The sequence below is a fragment of the Budorcas taxicolor genome, chromosome 13 (genome assembly GCF_023091745.1).
Source record: "Budorcas taxicolor isolate Tak-1 chromosome 13, Takin1.1, whole genome shotgun sequence".
In the NCBI taxonomy this organism is placed as follows: Eukaryota; Metazoa; Chordata; class Mammalia; order Artiodactyla; family Bovidae; genus Budorcas; species Budorcas taxicolor.
The window spans coordinates 62475410-62499675 of record NC_068922.1 but is presented as its reverse complement, the minus strand read 5'-3'; the positions used below and the strand labels follow the sequence as shown (position 1 = coordinate 62499675).

At 43.9% G+C, this 24266-nt stretch overlaps 1 pseudogene; it reads right to left on the bottom strand.

The window, feature by feature from the left end:
* LOC128058081 (short palate, lung and nasal epithelium carcinoma-associated protein 2A-like) overlaps positions 1-23831 on the bottom strand; it is a 32770-nt pseudogene extending 8939 nt beyond the window's left edge.
* Between the last annotated feature and the right edge of the window lie 435 nt (positions 23832-24266).

Here is a 24266-nt window from a genome sequence, read left to right as displayed (position 1 = left end):
TATGACCAACCTAGACAGCATATTCAAAAGCAGAGACATTACTTTGCCGACTAAAGTCCGTCTAGCCAAGGCTATGGTTTTTCCTGTGGTCATGTATGGATGTGAGAGTTGGACTGTGAAGAAGGCTGAGTGCCAAAGAATTGATGCTTTTGAACTTTGGTGTTGGAGAAGACTTTTGAGAGTCCCTTGGACTGCAAGGAAATCCAACCAGTCCATTCTAAAGGAGATCAACCCTGGGATTTCTTTGGAAGGAATGATGCTGAAACTGAAACTAGAGTGTTTTGGCCACCTCATGAGAAGAGTTGAGTCATTGGAAAAGACTCTGATGCTGGGAGGGATTGGGGGCTGGAGGAGAAAGGGACGACCGAAGATGAGATGGCTGGATGGCATCACGGACTCGATGGACGTGAGTCTGAGTGAACTCCAGGAGATGGTGATGAACAGGGAGGCCTGGCGTGCTGTGATTCATGGGGTCACAAAGAGTCGGGCACAACTGAGCGACTGAACTGAACTGAACTGGAGCCAGGAGTTCTCTGGTGTTCTCAGGATTTGGACTTAAGCCTCTTGGCTCTGGTTTTCAGTCTTATTCTTACAGTAGCCTCAAGACTTCTTCATCTATACAGCACTGATGATAAAACATCTAATTTAATGATGAAAAGTTTCTCCACAGTGAGGAACACCCCCAAGAGGTTCACAGAGTTACATGGAGAAGAGAAAAGGAATGAGGGAGTTAGAGGTGACCCGAATGAGATGAGGGGGAATCAAAAGGTGAGAGAGCAAGCTAGCCAGTAATCACTTCCTTATGTGCACTCCATAGTCTGGACTGCTCAGAGATGTTCATGGAGTTACACAGAGAAGAGAAGAGGGAGGAAGGAGACAGAGGTGTCCAGGAGGATAAAGGGAGGAATTGAAAGGAGAGAGACAGATCCAGCCAGTAATCAGTTCCCTAAGTGTTCTCCACAGTCTGGAACACACAAAGAGATTCACAGAGTTGGGTAGAGAAGAAAAGGGGGAGGGGGAGATAGAGGCGACCTGGTGGAGAGAAAAGAGAGTCCAAACGGGGAGACGGCAGTCAAGCCGGTAATCTCGCTCCCAAGTCAAAATGGGTACTGAAGATTGGGTTCTTAAAGGTACAAAATTGATAACAAATACCAAAAAGCAAAGCTTAAAAGTCTAGAGTAGAGGTTGGATCCTCAAAAATACAATATTAAAGAAAAACAAAAAAAGTCACAAAAGTTATATATAAAAAATATATATACATGAAGTTTGCTTTAAAAATAGGGTCTTTTTTTGGTGAACTAATAGTATGTTATAAAAATGAAAATTAAAACAGTAATAGAGGACTTAAAAATAAAAAAAATTTAATTTAAAGAATGACAATAGTAAAAACATATCTAGGACTTTCTCTGGTGTTGTTGTGGACAGTGTGGGGTCAGTTCGTTTTCGGATAGTTCCTTGATCTGGCTTATACTTCTCAAGATCTATAGGCCCTGTCCTATGTAGTCAGTGCTAACTACAGGGTTTTAATCTATTGCACCCGTCACTTTAAGGAGCTTCCCTGTTTTACCTTCTTCTGTTTGCTGGTCTCTTCAGTGTCTAATTTCTGCCCTGACACAAGGGGGCGGTGGTGGACACTTTTTTAGGCTCACTTGTTCAGTCATGCTGTGGGGAGGGAGGGATGCTGCAAATAAATAACACTGGCGTGTGTGGGGAGTACTCACAGTGTCTCAGCCACACTGGGTTGGCTCCCACTCACCGCATGTGTGCTTTCCCCATCTACACTGCTTAGGCTTTAGGTTGCTCTGCTGGGAACTGTCTGAAGCCGGCCCTGGGTTGTATGCACTCCCCAGGTCTAAGCTGCTCAGGTTCAGGTACTCGGGTACTCCTCAGAGGCACAGACTCAGTTGGGCCTGTGTTTTGTGCCCTTCCCAGGTCTGAGCAGCTCAGGTGACCAGGTGTTTGGCGAATGCGGTTACTACGACTTATCACCTCCCCCGTCTGTGCCACTCGGTTTTCTGGGTGTACAACCGGCGCACCTTCTCGGGCAGATGTTGACTGTCCAGAATCCCAAGAAGTCTTGGTTAGCAATGAAGCCTGCTTGCAGTTTGGTAGATGATGCCTCTCTGGGGCCACGATTGCCCCCTTCCGGCTCTGGCTGCCCTCGCCTTCCTGTTTCTGGCGGGCGACAGGCCGGTCTGCAGCCGGCTAGCTCTGCTCAGTCCTTTGTTCTGTGAGCTGGCCTGGTGGTGTCTTAGGTTAGGGCTTTACAAATGGTAGCTATCCCACTGTCTGGTTTGCTATCTCAAGTTAATTTCCTCAGATTGCCCTCGGGGCATTCAGGCCGGGGCCATACAATGCAGCCCAGCCCTCCCTGCCCAGCCCCCGCTTGCTAGTGGTGGATGCAGGCGTCTGCGTTGCTTCTCTGCTGGGAGTTACCATTGGGCATGTAATCTGTGGGTTTTAATTAATTATTTTTCCTCCTGGTTATGTTGCCCTCTGAGGTTCCAAGGCTCACCACAGACTTGCCAGTGAGAGTGTTTCCTGGTGTTTGGAAATTTCTCTCTTTTAAGACTCCCTTCCCAGGATGGATCTCCATCCCTACCTCTTTTGTCTCTCTTTTTATCTTTTATATTTTTTTCCTACTTCCTTTTGAAGACAATGGGATGCTTTTCTATGTGCCTGATGTCCTCTGCCGGCATTCAGAATTTGTTTTGTGGAATTTACTCAGCGTTCAAATGTTCTTTTGATGAATTTGTGGGGGAGGAAGTGATCTCCCCATCCTTTTCCTCCGCCATCTTAGGACCACCTCTGAGACTAATACTTTCAACGCTGCTCTTTGATTCAACTTGGGGTGAGCATACGTGCTTCCAGATTTTCATTATACAATATCATTAGCCCCTTATGCCACCTGCCCCCAGGGGATGTTCCTGAAGGAAGACTAGAGAGACTGGAATTTAAAAAGTGCAGCCAATCCTCTGAGCCTGACCAGCCTGCAGAGTAACTCACCACAGAGAAAGGATCTTTTTTTGTATTTTCAATTTAATTAAAATACCTCAGATTGTATTTTCCATATAATTTTCACATGTTTTTCATTAAATACTGTACACTGCTATATGGCCCATTCTGGTCACTGCTATTTTAAGGAATCTTGAGAGAAAAAATGATACTGGAATAAGTGTTCATGTCTTCTCACTTCTGAAGTTTTATAATTACATGTGTTATTATTTTAAATATGGAGGGTTTTTTAAATGAGAGACTTGGTTATGGGGAATGTTTCTTAGAACGTTTTAAAGGTGAGGATTCTAGGGTTGCAAAGTCCTCCTTATTTTACAGATTGGGAGTCTAAGGTAGCAGGGTAGAAAAGTGCCTGATTTCAGGTTGGAGACCTATTGGCCATACCACACTGTGCCTCCCAAACCTGATTCTAAGGCTACTCACAGGTTCATGATGCCTTCAGAAGTGATGGGGAACCTCACATTAGCCCTGTTTTCAGAATTTGCTTTGAATGTGATACCCAGAATGTGGAGGTTACTGATATTCACCTTGTACAAAAGCCACAATTCACCCTTGTCATTCCTCTTGACAGCCATTGCTGGGCTTTTCTCTATGCCAGCCTCGTGCTGAGCATTTGAGCCTCATGGACCTTGACTGTTTTGGTCTCATGAGAGTGATGTTCAGGGATTGGATTCTTTCCATTGCATGGCATGGCAGACTGAGGATCGTATAGCTGTGATTTCCCTCAAGACTCCAAGGGTGAATATGTGCCAGAACCAGAATTTTTTTAAAATTGATTTATAGTTGCTTGACAATGTTATGTAGGTTCAGGTGTGGGGCTACCATGGTGGCTCAGAGGGTAAAGAGTCTGCTTGCAATGCAGGAGACTGGGTTTGATCCCTGGTTTGGGAAGATCCTTGGAGAAAGAAATGGCAACCCACTGCAGTATTCTTGCCTAGAGAATTCATGGACAGAGGAGCCTGGTGGACTACAGTCTGTGGGGTCGTAAAGAGTCAGGTCAATGAGTGACTAACACTTACACTTTTTATTAGGTTCAGGTGTATAGCAAAGTGATTCAGATACGTACATATACATACATACATATATATATGTGTGTGTGTGTAAAAATATATATATATATATATATATGGAGAGAGAGAAAGAGAGAGAGAGGTATTTTTATTTCAGATTCTTTTCCTTATGAGTTATTACAAAATATTGAGTATAGTTCCCTGTGCTATATAGTAGGTCCTTGTTGGTTGTCTATTGTATATATAGTTGAGTGTGTATATTTATGTCAAACTCCTAATTTATCCTCCACACTGCTTTCCCTTTTGGTAACCATGATTTTTTTTTTTTATGTCTATGAGTCTTTTGGTATAAGTTCTTTAATACCATATTTTAGATTCTATAAATTAGTGCTATCTATGATATTTGTCTTTCTCTGTCTGACCTACTTCATTTAGTATGATTATCTCTACATGCATCCACTTGTTGCTGCAAATGTTATCATTTCATTCTTTTTCATGCAGAGCCAGAACTAGAACCCAGAAGTGCTTGATTCCCAGACTTTACATGTGGGCCACCTACATGGTGTGAATTCTAGTTTCCTCTCTCCTGAGGCCATTCAGAGTTTTATACTCAGTTATATTTAGAGAAGAAAATTCTTACGCTTTGGGAAAGGGATTTTAGGCCCCAGCAAACAGGTAGAAGTGGAGGTGAAGAGAACCTTCTTCCTGATCCTGATGTCACAGAAGAGAAAGCCTAAACCCATGTGATACCTGGACAGCCCCCGTAGCCCTCTAATTTTCCCAAGCTCTGGTGGAGTTGGCCTCAGACCACTTCAGTTCTGCAAGAACACACAAGATTTATTAATCTTTCCTGGGGGCTCAGTCAGTAAAGACCCTGCCTGCAATGGGGGGACCTGGGCTCCATCCCTGGGTTGGGAAGATCTCCTGGAAGAGGGCATGACAGCCCCCTCCAGTACTCTTGCCTGGAGAAACCCCATGGACAGAGGAGGCTGGCAGGCTACAGGCCATGGGTGTGAAAAAGTCGGACATAATGAGCAACTCAGCACAGCAGAGCACAGCACTTTAAGATGAATCCTTTGTCTACATGAGTGACTCAGTCAACTAGGGCTTTCCTGGTGGCTCGTCTGGTAAAGAATCTGCCTGCAATGTGGGAGACCTGGGTACAATCCCCATGTTAGGAAGATCCTGTGGGGAAGGGAACGGCTACGCACTGCAGTATTCTGGCCTGGAGAATTCCATGATCTGTATGGTCTGTGGGGTTGCAGAGTCAGACTCAACTGAGTGATTTTCATTTTCACTTTTTTGTCTTTGATATTAAACTTATGTCCCCAAAGAGATGTATTCTCTTTTTTTGGGAACAAATATCTCCAAATGAAGCATCAACTCACCCTATAAGCCTGTTTCACTATTTTAAAAATTCCAGAAATGAGATGCAGTTGGGGGACCAGAGGAGATGGATATAGGTGAATCAGAGGTCTCTGCTGGTGCCAAGTGGGCACCCATTTGGGCTTCCTGGACCAGGTGTTCCGGGTTGACAAGGGCTCAATGCACCAGGCGTAACAACCAACTCAAACAGCAGTAGTTGAGGAATAAACATACTCAAGTCCAAGGAATATCTTACCCCATCAGCTGGCCTCAATGTCATCTGACCTTCTCTGCGGATGCAAAGGCTGGGTTCCTGTCCTTGTGAGACCTAGGCCAGTCACTGTCCTTCCCTGAACCTCAATATCCTCAACTGGAAAATGAGGTTTTCTATACCTATTAAGTATGTTGTTGTGAGCACCAATGGTGAAGTGCACCTGCAGTGCCAAGACATTTGCCTGGGCCAGTCTTCCTAGACTTTCCAGCAAAGAGGTGAAGATGACGACCTCTAAGCTCTCCTGTGGCTTTGATAGCTGTTGTGTTTCCAATGTGGTTATGTGACCCTCGAGTAGGCATTAGAATGGAGGAGGAAAAATGAGTCTACCAATGTGTTATCAGGACTTCCTGTGGATTTGAATGGCATGAGCTGACTCCCACTGGCTACAATAAAGATAAAAAATAAGAAGGGAGACATGTACTTCAACTGGAATTTTTGTGGCAAGGAGGACTTCAGGTACACTTGGATCAAGGCACTATAACAATACATTGTCTCATCTCCTTTGTACAGCTTCTTTTCTAGTGAGTTTTGCCAAAATATTTGTATATAAATACTATCTTGAGACAAATCAGATCCAGGCAACATGTGAAGACCTAAAGCCCCCTTGTGAGTCATGAGATCTAGCCAACGGTTTTTTGTTTCTTTTACATTTTCAAAGGACCAATATTAGTTTGTTTAATATTTTGAATTATTTTTCTCTTTGTATTTAATTTACTCCTGCTGTAATATTTATTGTACTCTTTCAGTGGTAACTTAGGGCTTAGTTATTCTTCTTTTCTAATCCCTTAATGTATAGAGAAAGGTTGTTTATTTGGATTTTTCTTGCTTCTTTATGTAGGCATTTATTGCTACTCTTCCTCACATTTTAATACTAGGGATATAATGTACAACATGATGACTATAGCTAATGGTGATGTATGATATATAGAAACTTTGTTAAGAGAGAGAATTCTAAGAGTTCTCATCACAAGGAAAAACTGTTGTTCTTTTTTCTTTCTTTTTATTGTATCTATATGAGAACTTGCATGTTAGCTGAACCTATTGTCATAATCACCTCATGGTACACAGAAATCAAGCCATTGGATTCAACTTATACAGGAATGAATGTCAATTTTTTCTTCCCCCGAAATGGGGAAAAGATGACTGAAAAAGTGTAAACTTTTTTAATGAGAGCTGACACTTCCTGCACCCTCTGTCTGTATGGGACAATGGTGACAAGGTAGCTTGGGTAGACTTACCAGCTGGAAAACATGGTCTCTTAGTTCGGGAAACATTGAGGAGTGGCCCCTGCCTACCAGGAGACAGGTCCTGAGCAGAGTCATAGGGCTGAGGAGGATTGAGAAGCTGGAGGGAGAGAAGGAATGATGACCAGGTGGATGGAACAGCCTGGACAAAGGCTCAGCTCTGACCCAAGTGGGCTACTGCTCAGCAAAAGTCCTGAATTGTGAGACCTCCTTGTGTACTGTTGTGGGGGTTGGGATTGTCACAAAATAAGATGCAGAAGAAAGCTCTCATCTCTTTGCTATGGCCAACAGAGGAAGTACCAGCTGTGACTTCAGATGCAATCCAGCTTTGCTTCTGATCAGCTGTGTGGTCCTGGAGAAGTCACTTCACCTCTCTGAGACTCAGTTGCCACACCTACTCCAAACCATTCACTGCATCACTCAGTGGAGATCAGAATTGAGTGAGATATAGTATATAAAGATTTAATATAGAATTTCTCAACACCGTTTAATAGTAATTCCAGGGTGTAGAAGCTGACATTCATCTTGTGCTCACCAGTGTCAGACTCTGGTAAAGCATTTTCCACTCATTGACTCATTTAAGTCTCAATTCAACACAATGAGGGAGGTTTTACTGTTAACTCCATTGGGCAGGTGAGAGGGCTGATTCTGAGAGGTTAAGTGAGTTGGCTGAGATCACACAGCTCGTAATAGCAGAGGCCAGGTCATGCTCTTCTCTGTTCAACCTTTCACCTCACGTGTGTCAGGAGCCCCAGCATGGCATGAACTGAGATCTCTTAGGAGAGTTGGTCCAAGGCCTTCCAGTTGCCCCAGGGGCTCAAGGGCCCCCTGTGGTGACTTGACCTTGTGGGGCATCCTTCAGACAGAAGGCCCTTGAGTGAAGCAGTGCTGGTTCAGGCCTGTGTGTGACCCTGGCCTCTCTTAACCTGAGTCTCCCATGAGGACAACAGTGGTCTTCCCTCACAGAAATGCACAAGAACTGAGATGGCTCATGTTCCCTGGCCCTCTTTGCAGGAAAGTCAGATGGCCTCCTGGATAGGAGAGGCTTGAGGACCCTAAGGTGATAGCCTGGGTCTGTCCTCTGCAGAGATGACATGGCTGTGGGTAAAGGGCTCTGTGCTCCAGACTCCAGGGCAAAGGGGAAACTGAGGACTTGCATGTTGAGAAGGGCCATGAGAGAATCCTTATCAGTCCTGTGTGGGAGAGTTCAAGGCCAGGACAGTGGGACCTGCTGGGGGCTAGGGAGAGGTGGCTGAGTACTGGGAGATGGGACATCTCCTCTCTGAGCAACGGATCCCAAACTCATGGGTTTAAAACCTGGTCCTGCCAGTGGTTACCCTGTAACCTCAATATGTCACTTGTCCTTATGAGCCTCAGTTTCCTCATCAATGGGGACAAGATTGGTGTCTCCTGCAGAAGGGTCCTATGAATAGGTCATGAGGTCAAGTGTGCTGGTGAAGACAGCCCTCCAACATGGCGGTGGTGTTAGCAGAAGAGAAGTGAGGCTGTCTCCACGTGACCTCAGGTCACCTTCTTGCCCATCCTGGGCCTCAGTGTTCCTATTTCTAAGACACGGAAGTGGGGCTGCATAATCCCCAAATTTCCTTCCAGCTACGCATCCAGGTTCCTGCTGCCCTGATTGCCTATATCTTATCTTCCCTAAAATCCCAGTGGAAGAAATCCAACGGGCCACACAGGAGGTGCAGAAATGGCGTTTTATTGCTGGGGTTAGAGGGTGACGAGCACAGGAAGTTCTGACTTTGAGCACAAGTATTGGAGAGGTGTCCTTGGACTGGGCTCAGTTGTCACTCCTGGGGGATGGTGGCAGCATCGACCATCCAGAGGGAGATGGTACAGAGGTTCAGTCACGTCCTGGGAACCAATCTGGAAGGAGACCCCAGTGTGAGGCGTGGGCACCCCAGGGCCCTTATCCGCTCCTGCATTCAGCAGAAATGGCTGCAGGGGTACTTTCCCCCAAACCCTGCAAGCTCTGAGGCTTGGGGAGGGACTGGCACCTGTGGTTTGGGGTCTTTCTCTGGCACCTGGCACTGAGCCCTCCTCATCCCCTCACCCTCCCACCCCCTCACCTTAGCAAAATGGCTGATGTGAAAAGACTGAGCAAGGCTCAGAGGAGCCTGGGTTCAGAGCTCAGCGTATGATCAGGATCAGGGATCAGACAGACACAGGCCAATGCTCTATCCATGGCCAGTGGATAGAGGCTCAGTCAGGGCTCAGTCAACAACTGGAGTGAAAGCTATGTTTGACTGGTGCTGGGAGCCAGCACAGGAGATCCCACCCATGGCTAGGTCATGCAAAGGAGACCTGATAAGCAAGGCTTCAGGACTCTAGAGACCCTGTAGATCTGCTCGAGCATCTACCCCAAAACCAGAATCTGTCTTACTGTTTTGTGCCTTTTACCAACTCTTCTGACATTAACGGGGGCTATCCCTGACCACCTTTCTCTGGAGAAAATCAACCTAGGGCTCTAGCTAATAAGTCTCTTGGGCATGAAAGGAATATTTAAATTTAAACCCCCCTATTAGCATTCTAGCTTTCTTGGCAGGTTTATCCAGACTCTTGCAGCTATGCTTGTGATTGTTCACAGGCTCCCAACTGTGAGAGGCATGGAAAGCCTAAAATATTCTGAAAATATAGAGCCTTTTGAAGAGTTAAAAACTATTAGAGTAGTGCTAATGTAGGATTTCACTGTTGAGCCAGTGCTTGCTGCCAAGTTCCCATATCCCTTATCCGTTGTGCACCTGGGAGTGCATTAGTTAACATAGTTGGAATTTAAGAAAAACAAGCAGTAACCTTGGAATTAACCACATCAGACCTTTGAGCTAATTGGTTCTTTCTTTGTTGTAACTCACTGCACCTTTGCTCCGTGAGAAATGTAACGCTGTTTAATACTTTCTGAGGCTGACGTAGATTAGAAATATAAAGAAAAAACATTTCAAGGGAAAATAAGTTTTCTGGTTGAGCAGCCTTTATCAAAAGAGGGTCACAAAATGTTCACAGGCCTCCAAGGCCAGAAGATAATATACACAACATTGTTTATGGGAAACGTATGCAGGAAAAAATCCTGGTTTCGATAAGGGCAAAACTGCTGGAGTGTTTGGGCTGATTCTGCATGACCTTGCATCTTTCATTTCCCTCTATGTACAAGTCAAAGTTAAAAGTCCCTTTTGAAAATAAAGTTACGGGCCTCGTTCACCGAAGAAGCTTGGTCTCCCCGTGTCTTTCTTTCTTTCTTTCTCTCTCTTACTCTCTTTTTCAGGCTGATCCCTTGGAGGATAGAGGCTCTCCGCGTTCACTTTCCTGCCTGGGCTTCTAAGACCTGAACAGGAAGGCGCTCTGCGTCTTCACTCCCTCTGGAGACCAGGAGGGCACCTGCAGCCTACGTGAACAGAGCAAGTCCCTTGTTTTGGGACTTTTTTGGCTTTCTGTGTAAACCAAGGAATATCAGCCTCTTTCTCTCCTCTATTTTCTTATCTGCAACATTCTTTCTTTATCTCTCTCTAAATCATTCGTGGACAAAATTTCTCCTGAAGGTTCCCCTGGATCCTGTGGGGGCTGGACCCTGGCAGACTGGGTTCTGGGCTCAGTCAGGGGGAAGAATGAAGTCCAGTCTGAGTGTGGGATTAAGGGTCAGAACTCGATCTGTAACTGAGATCAGGGCTCAGCCTGCTACTAGAGAAAGAAGAGAAGTCTAACTTAGCTTCTGCTTCTCCACAGATCCCTGTGTGTATGTCTATGTGTGTGGTGGGTGGAGAGGGGTGGGATGTTTATCCTCCCTTAGCCTGGGGCCCAGAGCCCAGCTCTCACCAGCAGGCAGGCATCACAGAGGTTTTCCTCATCTGTGCTCTTTACTTTATCTCTGGGATTTCATACAGTTCACCTGAAAGAACAAATCAGTAGCAGTTCTCAGGTTGTAGCACTGGAAGCTGAATAGAAATCGGACACTAAAGGCAGAAACCATCCAGTGGGTCAGACTTGACAGCCATGGGACCTCTTGCATGTCACTCCATCTCTCTGAGCCTCAGTTACTTCATCTGTAAAATGGGTATGAGGACATTACTCATCCCCACAGGGTCATTGCAAGGATCCAGTGAGATATTATATAAGAAGGACAGAGTGATGGCCCAATGAACTGGGTCTGTGGCTATTTTCTAGAAGACCTGCCTCCATGACCCTGACACAGTTACCTCATTTCTGTTGCCCCCCAGCAACCCCAGCCTTGCCAGAGACCCAGGTCAAGAAGAGCTTCTGGGGTGTGGAGGTAAAGCCACACTCCTCATAAAAAATGACAGATAAGGGGCGGTGTTGATGAACAATGCCTACTGGATATTAAGCTCTTTCTGCTTTTCTTTAAATCCACTCATCAGCTTGGCAGCATTTATGATCTCCTTTCACTTGGGAGAAACCTGAAGCTCAGAGAGGTGGACCATTTGACCCTCACCCAACAGTTGCTAAGAGAACATCCAGGATTCGAACCCATATCTGGCCTGTCCTGTTTGTCACATCATTCTGGGCAACAGGTTCTGCCAGTGTGACAAAGGGGGACAGTAGAAGCTCTCAGAGGCCCTCAGAAGCCCACAGAGGCCACCAGTCCATGGGATGCCTCCAGCCACACTTTCCTGACTTGCTCACAATGAAGGGTCTGCAGCTTCTCCGGGGTCCCCTGACCAGACCTGCCAGTGAGTCAGGCATAGAGCAGCGTGCCTTCCCCTATAAGGATGCATAGGATGCCCCCTCACCATTTCCCCAAGCTGTGACTTACAGATGCAGTTTTAAACATAATCCACATCCAGACTTTCAAGGCAACTGCAGACTAGTGGGCACAGTGAAGGTCACAATGAGCCAGGGAAAGAGAGAGAGAGAGAGAGGGAGACAGAGAAAAATGCAGGAGGGATGGAAAGAAAGAGGTTTGGAGGTGAGGAGAGAGAGGAGAGATGGGAGAAGAAAGAGAACTGGTTATTATCTGCTGTGAGCACCCTGCCCACTGCCCACAGAGATGCTCAGTACAGGGGCCCTCAGAACTTCTGACCCTTAAGGTTCTGGAATACTGGAAACCAAGAAGGTCCAAATCTGAGCACCAGAGAACACTAGCATCCTAAAACTTTGAACATTAGAATCCTAGAACCTTGAAGAACCTAGACTTCTAACATTCAGAACACTATGCCCTTAGACATCTTAATCTCTGTACTCTGAAAATTTATAGAGTTAAATGAGGTTCTGGGAATGATAGAGAAATGGTTTTGTGTTTTTCACACTTTTGTGTGCCTACAATTCCCTGAGGAAGTTGTTAAAATGCAAATTACTGAACAGCAGTTCTGGGGTATGATCTGAGTCTCCATTTCTAAAGAATGTCCATGGGAGGTCAGTGCTGCTGGTCTGAGGACCACATGATGAGCATGACTCAAGTTCAGTAAAACATAGAACAACATGGAGGACTTTTTTAAAAATAAAGCCAGAGTCCCAGCCCCCTACCAGAGTTGACTAATATAGAATCTTTGGAATTTCAGGCACATGGTATATATGTTTTTTTCATATGATGCACATGAATCTGAACTATGGTATGTAGATTTTTTTTAATGAATTAAAATTATGTTGAATGAAGAAAAGTATTATCCAAAAGGCCTACTGGCAGTCCATGTGTATGGCAAATGGTTCAAGTGTGGGACCAGGTGATTTCAGCTCATGTCAGGCCCCTGGTCACCTCCTCCCCAGGCCAGGCTGAGTGAAGGGGGGCAGGTAGCAACTGATTGCCCCAAGGAAATTGGCCCCTCAGAAAGGAAGGTGCCCAGAGGGTACAGTCCAGCCAGGGAAGTCATAAGTGCCCCTTCCAGGCCTGGCTCTGCACCCCAGGGGTGGGGGACTCACCTCGTAGTGTGTTACCAGGGACAACACCTCATTCACGAGATTGACTGCAAAGTCCACAACCTTGCTGAGCAGTCCAGTGCTCCTGGAGAAGAGACAAAACTGATAAATGTCAGTGAAGTTGGCAGAGCACCCAAGGGAAAGCAGTGGGAAGAGGGCAGGAGATGGTGGAGCACCTTGAAGCCAGGTGACTTGGGCCTCTCTCCCCAGGGGGCTCATCACTTAGAATGCTATGGTTGGCCAGCAGCACACCCAAATAGGTCATGATAGTCTCATCACAACCCTGAAACCTCATTGATCCATCCATCCATTCTTCTATGCATCCTCTATTCTTCCATCCAACCATCCATCCATCCATCCATCCATTCTTCTCCCCACCCATCTATCCATTCTTTCATCCATCCCTGCATCTAGTCATCCGTTCATTCATTAATACATATTTAGAGAGCACCAACTATGTGCTCAAAAGCAAGACTGACTGGTGACATATAGATGAACAAAGCACAAGCAACTCCTAATGTGGTACCTGAACACTGGGTTGGATAAAAGTTTCATTTGGAGTTTTCTGCAAGAGCTTATGGAAAAACCCAAAAGACTTTTTGGCCAACCCAGTATTATCACGTATTCCTAAGGCTGACTCCTTCCCACCTTCAGTTCTCGGCGTAACAGTCACCTCCTCAGGGCAGCTCCTGTGACTGCTTGCCTAAGGGAGGGCTGTCTGTCATAGCACCCTGTTTGGTGTGCTGTTCTGCCCAGGAATGATGGCAATCGAACATATTCTATGTGGGTTCTTTACTGCTGGATTGAATGCTCCCCTGTCTGTCGCTCCCTCCAGAGACTAAGCTCCATGAGAACAAGCACCTTGCCGGCAGTCACCAGTACTTTCTCTTGAGCTCAGGATGGTGCCTGCCTGCTCCACACATTTTTGGCTGAAGGAACACATGAAGTAAACATACGATTGAATATTTAATGACAACTTGTGAGAAGTATTGAGAAGGGCAAGAGTAGAGTCTTATGAGAGAGAAGAAGAGGAAGCTTGTTTTAGACCCTAAATGAAGAGACAAACATGGAAATGCGATGCAGGAAAGGTGTCCTAGGTGCCTGAGCAGCCTGTATACAGATCTTGAGTGGAAGGAGCTTGTCTGAGGCTCAGAGCAAAAACTAGTGGGTCTTGGGCAGAGTGGGCAGGGTGTGGATCCAGACCAGGTAGAGCCTAGATGACGCCGGGAGGGCCTGAGATTGCACCCAAGTGGAGAGAAAAGTCCCCAGAGGGTTTGGAACAGCAGAGTGGAATGCCATTTTATAGATACGGACACTGAGACCTGGAAGGCAGGATGGTTTCCCTGGCGCTACAGGCTATGCAGTGTCCAGTAGGGCTCAGGCATTTGGACTTACATCTCAGCCTTTCCATGTGCCAGTAGGCTGCAGACCTATCCTATCTTTTGTTTTGGGGGTCTTTAGACAAAGCTGTGACCAGATATCCTGTTGGGGAGGATGAACTGACCTCTGCATGACTCAACCTTGTTCCTTTCCAAGGCCACCCTGCCCCAGCCTTCAGCTTCCAGACTAATTCTCTCCCAGCCAGCACCAGGATCAGCCCTTCTCCTTCCACCCTCTTCCTGGGACTGAACATCTTTTTTCAAGCACACAGTTTAAGATGTAGATTTGGTGGGCTACTGGAGATCAGTGATTTAAATGGTGAGGACTCGGTTTTCAAGATGTCATTTTTTGGGAATTTTCCAGGGGGAGGAGGATGATTTAGGGACAATCTGAAATTAGAGCCCATAGTAGGCATTTACTATTCCTCTTGCCCTCTGCTAACAAGAGGCAGGAAGGTAAACACAGTGGATTATTATTATTATTATTATTGAGGGACACTATGTAATATGAGACTGGTCAGTTCCTCAAGTAGACATAACAATGCTAAATGTGCATGCCTCTAACAATAGAACTTCAAAAACCATGAAGCTAAAACAGATAAAGCTGAAAGGTGAAATACAGCAATTCACAGTCATGGTTGGAGAGATCAACACTCCTGTCTCAGTAAGGGGAAGAACAAAGAGACGAAATTCAGCATAGATATCATTATTACTGAGAGCTTAGTACCTGCCAGGTATATGGTAAACACTTCCATTTTCTCATTTGGCTAACACAGCAGCCTATGAGTTAGGTGTTCTTGCCATCTTTTTTTTACAGATGTGGAAACTGAAGCATCTAGAGGCTAAATTGATTACAAAACCACAAGTTAGTGGCAAAGCTAACTTGATTCCAAAATCTAACCTCTTTTTTTCATACTCTGCTCCTCCCAGGTAAGGCATAGGGCTGAAATTATGAGTCCCAACCCCTCTGTCATCCCCACTCTGTGGAGATGTGTGCGCCTGGCCTGCCCAGCACTCTGAGAGTGGTGCTCTGTTGGTCGTTCCCGCATTCTTCCACGACCACCTTGCAGTCACCGGTGTCATCAGTTTCAACGCTGACACTAAACTGGAGGACCAAGCTGAGGGCCAATTCGACAATCTCCCGCAACACAGGCTTGCAGGGAAATAGGTTCACAGTGAACAGAGGTGGAGAAGTCTCTTCACATTGCCCACGTTAGTCTCTCTCTTGTGTGGACATTATATGGGGTGTCTATTGACAAGGACAGGCCTAGTGTGCTGCGGTCCATGGGGGTCACAAAGAGTTGGATAGGACTTAGTGGCTGAACAACAAATGGACAATATCAATACTATCTGTTTTCTTTATGGAATTTACATTCTTACATTAGGAATTTCTTCTCCTGGCCTCAAGGATCTGGCATTTGTGACATTTCTATAGAGTGTCACTCCAATGATTAAAACAAAAGTAAGAGTTAACATTTCCTAAGAGAATACTATGTTATGTATTTCCAGAATGGTATTTTACCTGGATTAATCCAGTTAATCTCTATGTCAATACCATTTGAAAAAAGTACTATCATTATCTCTGTTTTCAGAATGAGGAAACATGTGGTATAGAGAAGGTAAGTAACTATCTCAGGATCGCATAACTAACAAATGATGAAGTCATAGTGCACTTTAGTTTCTAAAGACTCCTACACGTCTTCATTTCCTATCTCTCTGTATCTTCAAAGTAATTAAAAGACCCAGAAATTATATTTTCCATATAATTTTTACACACTCTTCATTACATACTGTACACTGCTATATGGCCCATACTGGTCACTGCCATTAAAAAAGAATCTTGAGAGACAAAATGATGCTGGGGTAAACTTGGCCAAAGAGTTACAAGTGATCATGTCTTCTCAATTCTCAAGTTTTAGAATTAGAGAAGTGTTAAGATTTTGGAAATATATTTCATGGGGGGATTTTTAAAAAAAGACATTTGGTTATAGGGAAAGTTTCTCAGAACATTTTAAAGGTTTGGAGTCTAGACTTGCAAGGACCTCCTTATTTTACTGATTGAGAGACTAAGGTAGCAGGGTGAAAAACTGTCTGATTTCAGTTGGATATCTATCGGCCATACTGCACTGCATCTCCCAAACATCAAATTCCAAGACATACTCACAGGTTCACATTGACTTTAGCAGTGATGGGGATTTTCACTATTGCACCTTTGCCATCAGAAGTCTCTTCAAATGTGGTATCCAGGATGTGCAGGTTACTGATATTCACCCTGTGCAAAAACCACAATTCACCCTTGTCATTCCTCTTGACAGCCACTGCTGGGCTTTTGTCTATGGCAGCATCGTGCTGAGCATTTGAGCCTCATAGACCTTGCCTTTGGTCTCATGCAAGTCCTGCTCAGGGATTGGATTCTCTCCCCTGGATGCCACAGCAAACTGAGGATCAGACAGCTGTGATTTCCCTCAAGATGCCAAGGGTGAACATGTGTCAGAGTCAGAATTTGTTCTTTTCTATTAAACTGATACACAGGTGCTTTACAGTGTTATGCTGTGTTCACGTGTGGGGCTTCCACGGTGGCTCAGGGGATAAAGAATCTGCCTGCCATGTGGGAGACCTGGGCTTGATCCCTGGTTTGGGAAGATCCCTGGAGAAGGAAATGGCAACCCACTCCAGTATTCTTGCCTAGAGATTTCATGGACGGAGGAGCCTGGTGGTCTACAGTCTGTGGGGTCACAAAGAGTCCGACACAACTGAGTGACTAACATTTTCACTTTTCATTAGGTTCAGGTGTACAGCAAAGTGATTCAGATATAGATAGATATAGATATAGATGTATTTTTATTTCAGATTTTTTTCCCTTGTAAGGTATTACAAAATATTGAGTATAGCTTCCTGTGCTATATAGTAGGTCCTTGTTGGTTGTCTATTGTATATATAGTACTGTGTATATATTAACGCAAACTCCTAATTTAGCCTCTGCAGTGTTTCCCTTTTGGTAACTGTGAGTTTTTTTTTTTTTTTTAAGTTTTATGTACATGAGTCTTTTTGTATAAGTTCTTTCATATCATATTTTAGATTCTATGTATTAGTGGTATCTATGATATTTGTGTCTCTCTCTCTGACCTACCTCATGTAGTATGATTATCTCTATATCCATTTGGTTATTTCTGCCAACAGCATTATTTCATTTCTTTTTATGCAGGCCTAGAATTAGAACCCGGGACTGCTTGATTCCCAGACTTCATGTGTGGGCAACCTACATGGTGTGAATTCTAGTTTCCCCTCTCCTGAAACCACTCAGACTTTTATACTCAGTTATATTCAGAGAAGAAAAGTCTTATTCTTGGGGAAGGGGAATTTAGGCACCAGCAAACAGGTAGAGGTAAGGGTAAAGAGAACCTTCATCCTGACCCTGATATCACAGAAGAGAAAGTCTAAACCCATGAGATACCTGGACAGCCCCTACAGCCCTCTAATTTTTTAACCTCTAGTGGAGTTGGCCTCAGATCACTACTGCTCTGTAAGAACACACAAGGTTTATTTATCTTCCCTGATGGCTCACTTGGTAGAGAATCTGCCTGGAATGTGGGAGACCTGGGTTCAACCCCTGGGTTGGGAAGATCCCCTGGAGGAGGGCATGGCAACCCTTCCAGTACTCTTGCCTGGAGAATCCCCATAGACAGAAGGCTGGCAGGCTACAGGCTATGGGGTTGCAAAAAGTTGACAGGACGAGCGACTAAGCACAGAACAGCACGGCACTCTAAAAGAGCAACCCTTTGTCTACATGAGTGACTCAACCAACTATGGGCTTCCCTGGTGGCTGAGCTCGTAAAGAATCCGCCTGCAATGTGGGAGATCTGGGTTCAGTCCCTGTGTTAGGAAGATCCTCTGGAGAACAGAATGGCAATACACTCCAGTATTCTGGCCTGGAGAGTTCCATGATCTGCGAAGTCAGTGGGGTTACAAAGAGTTGGACATGACTGAGCAAGTTTGACTGTGTAGATCACAACAAACTGTGGGAAATTCTTCAAGAGATGGGAATACTGGACCACCTTACCTGCCTCCTGAAAAATCTGTATGAAGGTCGAAAAGAAACAGATAGAATCAGACATGGAAAAACAGCCTGGTTCCAAATTGGGAAAGGAGTATGTCAAGGCTGTATATTGTCACCCTGCATATTTAACTCATATGCAGAGTACATCATGAGAAACACTGGGCTGGAAGAAGCACAAGCTGGAATCAAGATTTCTGGGAGAAATACCAATACCTACAGATAGGCAGATAAGAGTGCCCTTATGGCAGAAAGCGAAGAAGAACTAAAGACGTTCTTGATGAAAATGAAAGAAGAGAGTGAAAAAACTGGCTTAAAACTCAACATTCAAAAAACAAAGTTCATGGTAACTGGTCCCATCACTTCATGATAAATAGAAGGGGAAACCACGGAAACAGTGACAGACTTCACTTTTTGGCTCCAAAATCACTGCAGATGGTGACTGCAGCCATGAAATTAAAAGACACTTGCACCTTGGAAGAGAAACTATGACCAACCTAGACAGCATATTAAAAAGCAGAGACATTACTTTGCTGACAAAGGTCCATTTAGTCAAAGCTGTGGCTTTTCCAGTAGTCATGTATGGGTGTGAGAGTTTGACTATAAAGAAAGCTGAGCACTGAAGAATTGATGGTTTTGTACTGTGGTGTTGGAGAAGACTCTTAAGAGTTCCTTGGACTGCAAGAAGATTAAACCATTCCAACCTAAAGGAGATCAGTCCCAAATATTCATTGGAAGGACTGATGCTGAAGCTGAAACTCCAATACTTTGGCCACATGAGGCAAAGAACTGACTCCGTGGAAAAGACCCGAAGGCTGGTAGATTGAAGGCAGGAGGAAAAGGTGATGACAGGGAATGAAAACGTTGGATGGCATCACTGACTCGATGGACATGAGTTTGAGCAAGTTTCTGGAGTTGGTGAAGGACAGGGAAGCTCTGGTGTGCTGCAGTCCATGGGATTGCAAAGAGTCGGATATGACTGAGCGACTAAACTGAACTGAGCGACTTCCACTTTCACTTTTTGTCTTTGATATTAAACTTATGTCCCCAAAGAGATGTATTCTCTTTTCTGGGAACAAAAATCTCCAAATGAAGCATCAACTCACGCTGTAAGCCTGTACACTACTTCAAAAATTCCAGAAATGAGTTGTTCCAACAAGTTCTTAGCTTCCTCAGTCTTCTCCGGGTCCTCCGCAGCAGTCTTCAATTGCTCCAAGATAGCTGCGAAAACAATCTCCACTTAACGTGGTACACGACTTATGAAGCGGCTCCTATGCACCAGGTACTAAATGAGAATATTTGCCTATGTTATTTCATTTAATCTTTGTAACAACTGCATAAAGTAGGTATTACTAATATCTGCACTTTCAAATAGGGAAATAAAAGAGCAAAAGTTTTAGAAATTGATCAAAGTCACACAGCTAGGAGATCTTGCTCTTTTCATGCCACCTTCATGCTAATACATACTCATTATTCATCAACAAAGCAATCAACCCACTGAGCAGGCAATAGGTATTGATTACACATCAGCTTCTAGTAGTGAAGCACTAATGAGCTGCTCATACAAACAAAACAAATGTAGGATAAAATAAGAAATGGAAAATCTAGAATCAAAGGAAATATACAGATTGCCAAATAGGAGTCTAGGAATGACAGCTTTGCATAAGGGCTAGAAAAGGGTTGACTAAAGAAGAGAACAAGAACAGAGAATCCTAGTGGACAGAGGAAAGAGGGCTTTGATAGAGGAAGTGACATGGCAGATGTGGAATGGCACATTTGAAAAGTATTAAGGAACTATGTGTAGAAAATAATTCAAATGAGAAACAACAAAGCAAGCACTAGCTCAAAGAATAAGAAAAGGCTGCAAGAAAAAGTATGTATCAAAGGAGTGCAACGTGGCTTTGCAGTGGACAGTACCTAGTTATAATGATGCAGCCATGGAAACTACATCTGGTCTTTTAACTCACTACGTGATTTTGATGCAGACACCTCTGCTTCTGTGTTCAGAAGCATTGCTGTTTTATCAGCAATGAACGTTGCCTAAGCGCTGGCAAGGTTTGAAGGGCAGTCCTTTACAGAAGTTAGCTTCTCCTACCAAGAATATTTAGCAATGTCCCAGTAATGTTTTCAAAAAGTGAAAAGAAGACCAAGGTGTTTCTAGAAATTAGTATGACAAGGAAACATGATTGACTAGTTCAGTTCAGTTCAATTGCTCAGTCGTGTCCGACTCTTTGCGACCCCATGCACTGCAGCACGCCAGGCTTCCCTGTCCATCACCAGCTCCGGAGTTCACCCAAACTCATGTCCATCTGCCGGGTTCTAGCCCCCGCAGGATCCAGGGGAACCTGAAGGAAAAACGGCATCGGCGGATGATTTAGAGAGAGATAAGGAAAGAATATTGCAGATAAGAAAATGGAGGAGAGAAAGAGGCTGATATTTTTTGGTTTACATAGAAAGCCAATAAAACTTTGAGACAAGAAGTTTGCCCTGTTTGCGGAGGCCACAGGTGTCTTTTCGGTCTCCCGAGGGAGTGAAGGTGCAGAACGTCTTCCCGTTCAGGTCTTAGAAACCCGGGCAGATAAGTGAACGCAGGGAGCCTCTATGCTCCAAGGGATCAGCCTGAAAAAGAAAGTAAGAGAGAAAAAAAGAGAAAAAAGGAAAACACGGGGTGACCAAGCTTTTTTAAGCGAGGCCCCATAGCTTTATTTTTAAAAGGTACTTTCATACCTTGTCTTATACATAGAGGGAAATAAAAGATGCAAAGTCATACAGAGTCACCCCAAACATTATATCTGTTTTGTCTTTATCAAAACCAGGATTTTTTTGCAAACCTTTTTTATAAACAATATTGTGTACATTATCTTTTGGCCTTGGAGGCCTGTGAACATTTTATGACCCTCTTTTGATAAAAGCTTTTTAACCAGAAAACTTATTTTTCCTTGAAATGTTTTTTATTATATTTTTAATCTATGTCAGCCTCAAAATGTATTAAACAGAGTTACATTTTCACAAAGCAAAGGTGCAGTGAGTTACAAGAAAGAACCAATTAGCTCAAAAGTCTGATGTGGTTAATTTTAAGGCTACACTTGTTTTTTTTTTTTCACTTTTCAACTATATTAACTAATGCACTCTCAGGTGCACAGTGGATAAGAGATATGGGAACTTAGCAACAAGCGTAGGCCCAATAATGAAATCTTACATTAGCACTACTCTAATAACTTTTAACTCTTTGAAAGGCTCTATGTCTTAGGCTTTTTGTGTTTTTCACAGTTGGGAGGCTGTAAATAATCACATGTGTAGCTGTAAGAGTCTGGATATATCTGCCAAGCAAGCTAAAATGCTAACAGAGGGGTTTTGATTGGAAATATTTTTTTCATGTAGCCCTAAGTTAATTTTTTACAGAGAAAGGTGGTCAGGGTTAGCCCCCTGTTAATGTCAGAGGAGTTGGTGAAAGTCATGAAATAGTAAAACAGAGAGATTTTGGTTTTGGTGTAGATGCTCGAGAAAGCCTAGGGAGCCCGTTGAGTTCTGAAGCCTTGCTTAACAGTTCTCTTCCACATGACCTTGTCATGGGTGAGATCTCCCGTGGTGGCTCCTGGCATCCATCGAGTCGGTGATGCCATCCAGCCATCTCATCCTCTGTCGTCCCCTTCTCCTCCTGCCCCTAATCCCTCCCAGCATCTGAGTCTTTTCCAATAAGTCAACTCATCGCATGAGGTGGCCAAATTATTGGAATTTCAGCTTTAGCATCATTCCTTCCAAAGAGCACCCAGGGCTGATCTTTAGAATGGACTGGTTGGGTCTCCTTGCAGTCCAAGGGACTCTCAAGAGTCTTCTCCAACACCACAGTTCAAAAGCATCAATTCTTCGGCGCTCAGCCTTCTTCACAGTCCATCTCTCACATCCATACATGATCACTGGAAAAACCATAGCCAGGACTAGATGGACCTTTGTTGGCAAAGTAATGTCTCTGCTTTTCAATACGCTATCTAGTTTGGTCATAATTTTCCTTCCAAGGAGTAAGCGTCTTTTAATTTCATGGCTGCAGTCACCATCTGCAATGACTTTGGAGTCCAAAAAAATAAAGTCTGACACTGTTTCCACTGTTTCCCCATCTATTTCCCATGAAGTGATGGGACCAGATGCCATGATCTTTGTTTTCTGAATGTTGAGCTTAAAACCAACTTTTTCACTCTCCTCTTTCACTTTCTTCCAGAGGCTTTTAATCTATTTTTAATTTTTTTAATATAAATTTATTTATTTTAATTGGAGGTAAATTACTTTACAGTGTTGTACTGGTTTTGCCATACATCAACATGAATACACAATGGAGTATTACTCAGCCATTAAATAGAATATATTTGAATCAGTTCTAATGAGGTGGATGAAACTGGAGCCTATTATACAGAGTGAAGTAAGCCAGAAAGAAAAACACCAATACAGTATACTAACGCATATATATGGAATTTAGAAAGATGGTAATGATAACCCTGTATGTGAGACAGCAAAAGAGGCTTTTTAGTTCCTCTTCACATTCTGCCATAAGGGTGGTGTCAGCTGCATATCTGAGGTTATTGATATTTCTCCCAGCAATCTTGATTCCAACTTGTGCTTCCTCCAGCCCAGAGTTTCTCATGATGTACTCTGCATAGAAGTTGAATAAGCAGGGTGACAATACACAGCCTTGACGTACTCCTGTTCCTATTTGGAACCAGTCTGTTGTTCCATGTCCAGTTCTAAATGTTGCTTCCTGAGCTGCATATAGATTTCTCAGGAGGCAGGTCAGGTGGTCTGGTATTCCCATCTCTTTCAGAATTTTCCACAGTTTATTGTGATCAAGGTAGGTAACTTTAAAGCTACCTAGGTTAGGTAGAAATTCTTTTCCAGTTGGTTAATACAAGTTGCTAAGTAAATTGGATGACCCAACAGAAGAATATGCTACCAATATAAATTAAATATTTAACTTACATACATAAATGCCTAATAAATATGAAAAAAATGAGTGAATGCTTTCATAATTATGGAAATGCTGTGATGAATTATAACCTTTCATCTGTGAGACTGGAAAAAATTTCAGTTGTCCAAACAAGTGCTGTCAAGAGAGTAGAAAAAAGATACTCTCACAAATGATTGGAGAAACTATTAATATACAGGATTATTTGTCCATATGTGCGGTAAATTAAAATATGCAAGCCTTTTGACCTTTTGAAATGTCACTTTGAGGATTTTACCCTGTGAATATATTAGCAAAGTTTACCGTGATAGAAGATATAAAGTGATATTCACCTTAGTATTCCCTGTTTCTAGAAAAATAATAAACAAATAAACCAGGAACCCGTTGGTCACCTCTCTCAGTAAGCCACCCATAAGGAGCTGCCCCTGCTGGCGGCCTTTGGTAATACAGGCTTAGTATTTAGGAATAAGCTCCTAGGTGCCACTGATCATCCCTGTTGTGGACTCACTTACAAGTGTACTGTCAAGGTTGTCAAGTCCTTTCTCAAGACCAGATTTCAGCTTCCTCAGAACATCCTTGCCAAGACTGTCAAGAAGAGACTCTGAGGTCCCAGCGAGCAGGCCTCACAAGAGAACAAGAATCCAAAGCTGAAACATCTTGTCCTGACACCTGGACAGTCATGGGAAGAATAGGAGTGAGAATTACCCGCAGGGAAATGGCATCGTGGAAGAGCACCTAGGACTCTGACACTCAGCAGTCCTTGAAGATAATGAGGTTTACTCCTGTCTTACAGATGGGCAACCCAGGTCAAAAAGCTAGAGAAACGTGCCCAGAGATAAACAACCAGTGAATAAAGGAGCTACTATTTGAAAAGTCACTGTTGACTCCAGGTCAGCTCTCTTTTCTAGAGGTCCTTTGCACATGCTGGCTTCTCTGCATGGAACATTTCCCTCTTCTTTTCAATTTTAGCTGTATCACTTCTTACTGACTTTCCAGCTTCAGTAGGACATCGTGTCCTCTTGAACTCTCCCCAGAGACTAGGTTAGGTGTCATCACTCCACCATCTTGCTGCCTTTATTCACTGTTAAGAG